The sequence below is a fragment of the Aegilops tauschii genome, chromosome 1 (genome assembly GCF_002575655.3).
Source record: "Aegilops tauschii subsp. strangulata cultivar AL8/78 chromosome 1, Aet v6.0, whole genome shotgun sequence".
Lineage (NCBI taxonomy): Eukaryota > Viridiplantae > Streptophyta > Magnoliopsida > Poales > Poaceae > Aegilops > Aegilops tauschii.
The window spans coordinates 20,212,602-20,221,247 of record NC_053035.3 but is presented as its reverse complement, the minus strand read 5'-3'; the positions used below and the strand labels follow the sequence as shown (position 1 = coordinate 20,221,247).

The 8,646-nt window shown below is 49.9% G+C and overlaps 1 long non-coding RNA gene across 1 annotated transcript; it reads left to right on the top strand.

Moving 5' to 3' along the window:
- The first annotated feature begins 7,324 nt into the window (after positions 1-7,324).
- On the top strand, positions 7,325-8,534 carry LOC141040169 (uncharacterized). Its single transcript, XR_012201074.1, has 3 exons — positions 7,325-7,454; positions 7,813-7,885; positions 8,273-8,534. It is a non-coding gene; the product is annotated as an uncharacterized lncRNA (long non-coding RNA).
- Positions 8,535-8,646: the final 112 nt, after the last annotated feature.

Sequence of the window (8,646 nt, the reverse complement as noted above, 5' to 3'; positions counted from 1 at the left end):
CCTCCGAGGAGTAACTTCACCAACTAAATGCTTCCTCGCAGCGGTCTTCTTGATTTTCTTCTTAACAGGGACAACAGTGCCATCAGTGCCACACGCCACGTCTTCCTCAACCGTGAGCTCAGCCGCATGAACAGATCCAGGAACATCAGAACCTTTCTGAAGGCGGGCCGCCCTCTTCTTCTCAAAATCTTCTTGCTTCTTCCTCTTACGTTCGTCCTCCAGAAGAAGCTGAAGAGGCACATCCTCAGGTTGTGTGACAAGTTCAGTGCCATCAACAGACTGCGACTGCGTCTCTGACATCTGAAGAGAGCATAAAGGATCCGGAACGGAATCACAACCTTTGACTAACGGAGCCTCCTGCTCAGCAGCAGCAGGGTTTTCTGATAATCCAACTCAGATAAAACATCGTTGATGGTGTTCACAGCTTCCTCCTCTGTGGACACATCTGCAAAGAACACAAAAAATCAAAGCAAAAAATAAAAAAAGTCAGGAACAAAAACAAAAACAACCGACAGGAACAAGTTAAAAAAACATGGCTCGAGAATTTAAAATGAAAAGAAAAGGGGTTTCACATACTAGGTGAAGCAAGAGCTGCAGAAGCAAGTTCCTCGAGGCTTGAAAAATTCTCAAGGCTCGAAGCAACCTCAGCAATCACAGTCAAAGGAATAATGGGTGATTTAGCCGCATCAGATATTGGAGCATCAGTATTAACTTCTGAAGCTCCATCTTGATCAGAGGCATTTTTTCAGAACTATTCAACTCATCACCAACTACAAAAAATGCAAGTAAAAAGGCAGCTGAGTTCTAATCCGCAATCCTACACCAAAGGGACTTCTACTTTTACATCAATGTCCAGTACCCAGAAGTTCAACAATACCTAACAAAGCAGTAAACACAACAAACAATCTAAAATTTACATACTAAATACAAAAACAATCTACACCAGAGGGACTACTACATATAAGATGAATGTCCAGAAGTTCAACAATATATAACAAAGCAGTAAAACAAAATGTGCATAACAGAAGTTCAACCAAATTTCATTATAAACAAACAATAATTAAAACCAGAAGTTCAACTATGTGACCCAAGCAAGTAGCACATAAAAAAGATGTAGCATGACCACAAATAGTATTTCAGAGGCAAACTAAATATCAATACCATGAACATGATAACAAAAAAACAAAGATATACACTATAAATATGAAACATTTGGGAAGTCCAACAACACTTGGTGACATAGTTTCACCTGCAAATCATCAACTAAAAAGTAAGCAACACTCTACTAACTCAAACTAAGGGTAAAATGCATACACATAACCTTTGTTAGAAGTTCACACTATTAAGACTGGCAGTCCAACAAGAAAACTAAGTGAAGATATAGGCAGACATATATAAGAATACTGCTATTTAAAATACAAGATCCAACTACATTAAGATACCTGGAGAAGGTTTTGAAGCCATGACAACACAACCGCCTTGATGAATGCAACTCCAAACACTGGAACAACCTACTAAAAATAGGGGATTGATTGCATAAAGTTAGCAAGTAGAAAATCATACAACAAAATACAAAAAGAAACTGAATCAAACCCTAGGATGAAACAACTTGAACATACCAACAAGTATGAAAAGATGAACAGTAGCACATCTACGCAAGCACAACAAAAAATGTATCCATAAACTAACTAGAATGTCACAGACATAATCTAGACTTCGAAATCCACAGCACTAATGCAATTAGATACATCAGATCCAACATCAACCATCACACCACACCCTCTCTTACATGCATCTGACTACTAAAATCAACAAAGGGGAAATGAAATCCACACAAGTCTGAAGGGACAAATAGCACACACAAGCATCTCACAAACAAATCTGACCACGGGGGAATGCAATCCAGCCACCACACGCACAAGAACCCTACCTAATCTCCCACCAAACCATCAGAAGAAGGGGGTAGGAGGCGGACGCGTGAGCACACAGAAGAAACAGGCAGGCCTCGACAGATCTGGCGAAACTAAATGCAAGCAATAGGGGGCAGCATTTGTACCTCTCCAAACGACCCCCGCACACACGAATCCGCGGCGGTTCTTCCACTCCCCACGACGCCACGCGCAACTTGCAACCACGCAGGCAGTTGCCGCCCTCACTTCAGAGCAGAAGAGAGCGGGCTGGGCGAGGGAGAGCGGGGCGTGGGGGAGAAATAGGAGCGGGGGCGTGCGCCGGTTACTCCACTCACGAGGGCAGGGGACAGGGGCGGAGAAATAGGGGGGAGTTGCAGGCGATGAAGGTGGCGGAGCGACGGAGAGGGGGGAGAGAGCGAGCGACAGGGGGAGAGGGGTTTTCTGACAGGTAGTGGCGAGGGAGATGGTCACTTAATGCCTCTCTGTCGTGGATGTTGAGCGCTGGTGAAATTACAGTTTTACCCCCCAACAGCTAAAAAGGTAAATACATCTATAGATAAATGAATGGACCATTTGAATGCATCTATTATAATGAGATAAGATCACACAACAGCACTGCTGATATCCTTAAAACCAAAAAATTGATGGCAAATACACTACCAAGGGAAGAAAAATACATACACAAATATGCACCTAAAAAACAAGAGAAAGAAGTTCAAAAATAAAGAACATAAGTTCAAGTACTCTAATCAAAGAAGTAAAGGCATATGAATAAATAAACACTAAGAAATAAAAAGAAGAAGTTCAAGTACAAAAACAGATGAAGTTCATATCTAACTAAAATACACAACATAAAAACAAGATAGATAGTGGGGTCACGGATGTGACGGACTCGCCTCCGCATGCGATGACGCGGCACGCCGCGTCGTCGCTTGCTCCGGCTCGTTCCTGTCTCGGCCTCGCAGGGGGAGGGGAGGGGGGGTCCCTCCCCCTTCCCCCCTGCTCGGCCTCGCGCTGCCGCATTGCTGCGCGCTAGGTTTTGACAGGACGCAATGTGGTTATTCTATTTCCACCCCCACCGCACGCACCCTAGAGCCACACCCCTCAGATAGATAGTGGGGTCATGGATGTGACGGACTCGCCCCCGCATGCGACGACGCGGCACGCCGCGTCGTCGCCTGCTCTGGCTCGTTCCTGTCTCGGCCTCGCAGGGGGAGGGAAGGGGGGTCCCTCCCCCTTCCCCCCTGCTCGGCCTCGCGCTGCCGCATTGCTGCGCGCTAGGTTTTGACAGGACGCAATGTGGTTATTCTGTTTCCACCCCCACCGCACGCACCCTAGAGCCACACCCCTAAGATAGATAGTGGGGTCATGGATGTGACGGACTCGCCCCCGCATGCGACGACGCGGCACGCCGCGTCGTCGCCTGCTCTGGCTCGTTCCTGTCTCGGCCTCGCAGGGGGAGGGGAGGGGGGTCCCGACCCTCCTCCCCCTGCTCGGCCTCGCGCTACCACATTGCTGCGCGCTAGGTTTTGACAGGACGTAGTGTGGTTATTCTGTTTCCACCCCCACCGCACGCACCCCAGAGCCACACCCCTAAGATAGATAGTGGGGTCACAGATTGACGAACTCGCCTCCGCATGCGACGACGCGGCACGCCGCGTCGTCGCCTGCTCCGGCTCGTTCCTGTCTCGGCCTCGCAGGGGGAGAGGAGGGGGGTCCCGACCCCCCTCCCCCCTGCTCGGCCTCGCGCTACCGCATTACTGCGCGCTAGGTTTTGACAGGACGCGATGCGGTTATTCTGTTTCCACCCCCACCGCACGCACCCTAGAGCCACACCCCTAAGATAGATATTGGGGTCACAGATTGACGGACTCGCCTCCGCATGCGACGACTCGGCACGCCGTGTCGTCGCCTACTCCGGCTCGTTCCTATCTCGGCCTCGCAGGGGGAGGGGAGGGGGGGTCCCGACCCACCCTCGCCCGCCCCCCTGCTCGGCCTCGCGCTACCGCATTGCTGCGCGCTAGGTTTTGACTCGATCCTTTAGTATGTTGCTATTGCTTTCTTCATGACTTATACATGTTCCTGTGACTATGAGATTATGCAACTCCCGTTTACCAGAGGAACACTTTGTGTGCTACCAAACGTCACAACATAACTGGGTGATTATAAAGGTGCTCTACAGGTGTCTCCAAAGGTACTTGCTGGGTTGGCGTATTTCGAGATTAGGATTTGTCACTCCGATTGTCGGAGAGGTATCTCTGCGCCCACTCAGTAATACACATCACTATAAGCCTTGCAAGCATTATGACTAATGAGTTAGTTGCGGGATGATGTATTACGGAACGAGTAAAGAGACTTGCCGGTAACGAGATTGAACTAGGTATAGAGATACCGACGATCGAATCTCGGGCAAGTAACATACCGATGACAAAGGGAACAACGTATGTTGTTATGCGGTCTGACCGATAAAGATCTTCGTAGAATATGTGGGAACCAATATGAGCATCCAGGTTCCGCTATTGGTTATTGACCGGAGAGGTGTCTCGGTCATGTCTACATAGTTCTCGAACCCGTAGGGTCCGCACGCTTAACGTTACGATGACAGTTATATTACGAGTTTATATGTTTTGATGTACCGAAGGTTGTTCGGAGTCCTGGATATGATCACGGACATGACGAGGAGTCTCGAAATGGTCGAGACATAAAGATTGATATATTGGAAGCCTATGTTTGGACATCGGAAGTGTTCCGGGTGAAATCGAGATTTTTCCGGAGTACCGGGAGGTTACCGGAACCCCCCGGTAACTTAATGGGCCTTATTGGGCCTAGGTGGAAGAGAGGAGAGGAGGCCAGGGCAGGGCCGCGCGCCCCTTCCCCCCCAGTCCGAATAGGACAAGGAGGGGGGCGACGCCCCCCCTTCCTTCCTCCCCTCCACCTCTTCCGCCTCTCTCCTAATCCAACATGGAAAAGGGGGGGAGTCCTACTCCCGGTAGGAGTAGGACTCCTCCTAGGCGCGCCTCTCCTCCTTGGCCGGCGGCCTCCCCCTTGCACCTTTATATACGGGGGCAGGGGGCACCTCTAGACACACAATTGATCAACGATCTTTTAGCCGTGTGCGGTGCCCCCTCCACCATATTACACCTCGATAATATCGTAGCGGTGTTTAGGCGAAGCCCTGCGTCGGTAGAACATCATCATCGTCACCACGCCGTCGTGCTGACGAAACTCTCCCTCAACACTCGGCTGGATCGGAGTTCGAGGGACGTCATCGAGCTGAACGTGTGCTGAACTCGGAGGTGCCGTGCGTTCGGTACTTGATCGGTCGGATCGTGAAGACGTACGACTACATCAACCGCGTTGTGTTAACGCTTCCGCTTTCGGTCTACGAGGGTACGTAGATAACACTCTCCCCTCTTGTTGCTATGCATCACCATGATCTTGCGTGTGCGTAGAATTTTTTTGAAATTACTACGTTCCCCAACAAAAACACCATATGATCCAACTATATTAACAAAGCCCCCGATACATCAAGATCGTGCCATCAAGAACACAAGAGAGAGAGAGGGAGAGAGAGAGAGATTAAACACGTAGCTACTGGTACAAACCCTCAGCCCCGAGGGTGGACTACTCCCTCCTCATTATGGAGATCATAGGGATGATGAAGATGACCTTCGGTGATGATCTCCCCCTCTGGCGGAGTGCCGAAACAAGGTCTAGATTTGTTTTCGTGGATACAGAGGCTTGCGGCGGCAGAACTTCCAGTCTAGGGTTCTCCCAAGGGTTTTTGGAATATTTGGCAATTTATATGGCGAAGAGGCGGTGCGGGAGGCCACCGAGGTGGGCACAACCCACCAGGGCACGCCTGGACCCCCAAGCGCGCCCAGGTGGGCTGTGGCCCCCTCGGGGCACCCCTCTGGTACTCCTTTGGCCCAATGGATGTCTTCTGGTCAAAAAAATCTCCAAAAAGTTTCGCTGCGTTTGGACTAAGTTTGATATTGATTTTCTGCGATGTAAAAAACAAGCAAAAAACAGCAACTGGCACTGGGCACTATGTCAATAGGTTAGTCCCAAAAGATGATATAAAGTTGTTATAAAATAATTGTAAAACATCTAAGAATGATAATATAACAACATGGAACAATCAAAAATTATAGATACGTTGGAGACGTATCAACGACGAGCTTGGGGCCGGTGACGTGCGGCTAGGAGGGTGCGAGCGGCCTCGGTCGACGCCGAACCCGACGGTTAGCTAGCACGACGGTGGCCAGTGGGTACGTATAGGGCCAAAGGTGGAGGGGAAGGCCGGCGGCGCCGACGAGCGGCGGCCGGCCCTCGACCGAGCAAAGAATGGGAGCGGCCGCTAGGGTTCCTATTTTTCCACCGTCACGGTGTCGTCAGCTGCAAACGGCCGTGCCACGTGGTTCCTATTTGTCGGGTGCCTTCTGCAGGGCTCTCAGCATACTATGCATAAGCCGAGTGCCTTTATGTTTGCCGAGTTTCTTACAAGGGCTCGGCAGAGCTACCCATGTGTCGTGTCCTACTGTGTGCCGAGAACTATACTCAGCTTAGATGAGTTTTGCCGTGATCCCGTGTTCTCGTACTCGGCAAATATAAAAGAACTCAGTAACGATGATTTTCTCAGTAGTGACTGTACTTTTGGTGAAATCATTGCGAGAGTGGTTTTACGTAGACTCAGCTCAATGGTACCCTCTATCTCAACCATATCTCTACTCCTAATGTCTCAGTTGGTAGTCTCTGCTCACCGGTTAATTTTTGTCCCACCTCTACTGGTTTTTTTCGTCCTCCCTTTCACCTCCCAGCGAGCCCTCGAGGGCCGTTGAAAAAAAAATTCTGGGCTAGCGATGCCCCCACGAAGTCAAGGTGCCAAACCACCGGTCGATCTCGATCAAGAGAAAATCGGAGAGAAAAAAATCTACGAAATTTAACCAGGGACGAGGCCCCCTCGCACGTAACGCGAAAAATTAGACGAACGAGGCTCCCTCCCTCCCTCAAACCCTAGCTGCCCCTCGTCTCCCCGCCTCCAGCCGCACCCGCCGCCGCACCCCAATCCCCGATCTGTCGTCTCCACCTCACGACGACGCGGTTCACCCGCCGATGACCCCCCTCCTCCTGCCCTCTCCGACCTCCCTCTTCGCACGACACTCAACCCTGCACGCACGACCTCCCCCTCCTCCTCCTCCCGCGCCATTCGCTGCCCCGCAAACTCCGGTAGAACTCCGGCAGCCGCTATCCGCCCTTCGCCGCGGGAGCCTCCGTAGGAGCCGCTCACCGCAGGAGCCGCCGCCCGCGGAAGCCGCAGCCCAAGCAGCCGCGGGAGCCGCTCGCCGCTGCAGCCGCCGCCCGCGGGAGCCACTCACCGCGGGAGCCTCCACGGGTCGCCGCTAGCCGGGGCCGCCGCGGGTCGCCCTTTGCCGCAGGTCGTCGCCGGAGCCGCCCCGCCCCTGGATCCGCTCGCCGCCGGAGCCGCCCGTCGCGCTCCCACTCAGCTTGGCCTCCGCCCCGCCGCCCCCGGTCCTCAAGCAAGTAAGTTTGCCTTGCGTTCTGAAGCTCAACTATTCCCAATCTGCAGACTGGCTACCTTAGAGTTCTGATGAACCGTCAATTGGATGGACTAGTAAAGCACGAGGGAGAAAGATGTGGTTGTGTCCAGACTCCAAAGAGGGCAAAATAGTTCAATAATTTCCGAAATTGATGGTATTGCCTGAGATATGATGCTTGCACACAAGAGAAGTTCGTGCTTGTGATTGCAAAATTGGTGTATATGTAAAGATCTTGTCCTGGTTTCATGAATTGGATGGGATTTTTGGAAAGTCTCACTTGGGCAGGACAACTATGGTCTTGATTATATGTATGTTGACTTTCCCACTTTTCTTTTGAGTAGGCTACTTCAATTTTAGGTGAGCTGGCAGGGATCACAAGCATCGGTGTTGCATTCCTGAATCTCACATACACAAGTAAGTAATATTCTCCCTCACATAAAGTCCTTTATTTGCAGTATAGTGTTTTGCTCACTTTCTTTCTAGCTAGCTGCTGCATTCATTCCTTTCCACGGCACCGTATAATTCATACCTCAGAGAGGTCATTTTTGTGCATGATGTTCTGGTGTAACTACCATTATCTTTACTGGAGCAGAGCAACATTTAATAGGAATTCCACCATAAATATTTACCCAGATACAACATTCTTCTCTGGAATTTGAGTTTTTTCCAGAAGGTTTAGGATCTAAGGATGAGCTATCAGTGGTATTGATTATACAACGAGTTTGTACAAAATGTTCGCTGGTGTTGGGTGTTTACCTTTTATCACTTCTATATCCCCTTATTGTGTTTCTCTGTTTCTAGAAAGTAGGCCATTTGTTCCAGGCTTTCAAGTTTGTGCCATAACCTGAAGGAGAAAGAGTTCATTATTGACCAGCAGTTAAAAGCAGGTTCAGTTTTTTACCTCATTTTCCATCCCCCCAGTAGCACTTTCTGTTAGTTCGAACAATATCTCAATGCATTATTTACACACCTAGCTTGTGCTCTGTGACCAGAATTGGTAAACTGTAGCCGTGATAGTACTACACTGTATTCAGAAATAGCAGGAGGAGATAAAGCTAGGTGTTGCATATAGGCCGGTGGTGAACCCTTTTAGAGCTGACCTTCCTTCAAAGTTGGATATCATCTACAGTAACCTCACCGGATCCATAGATCAACTGAACAAACAAAAGGCACTT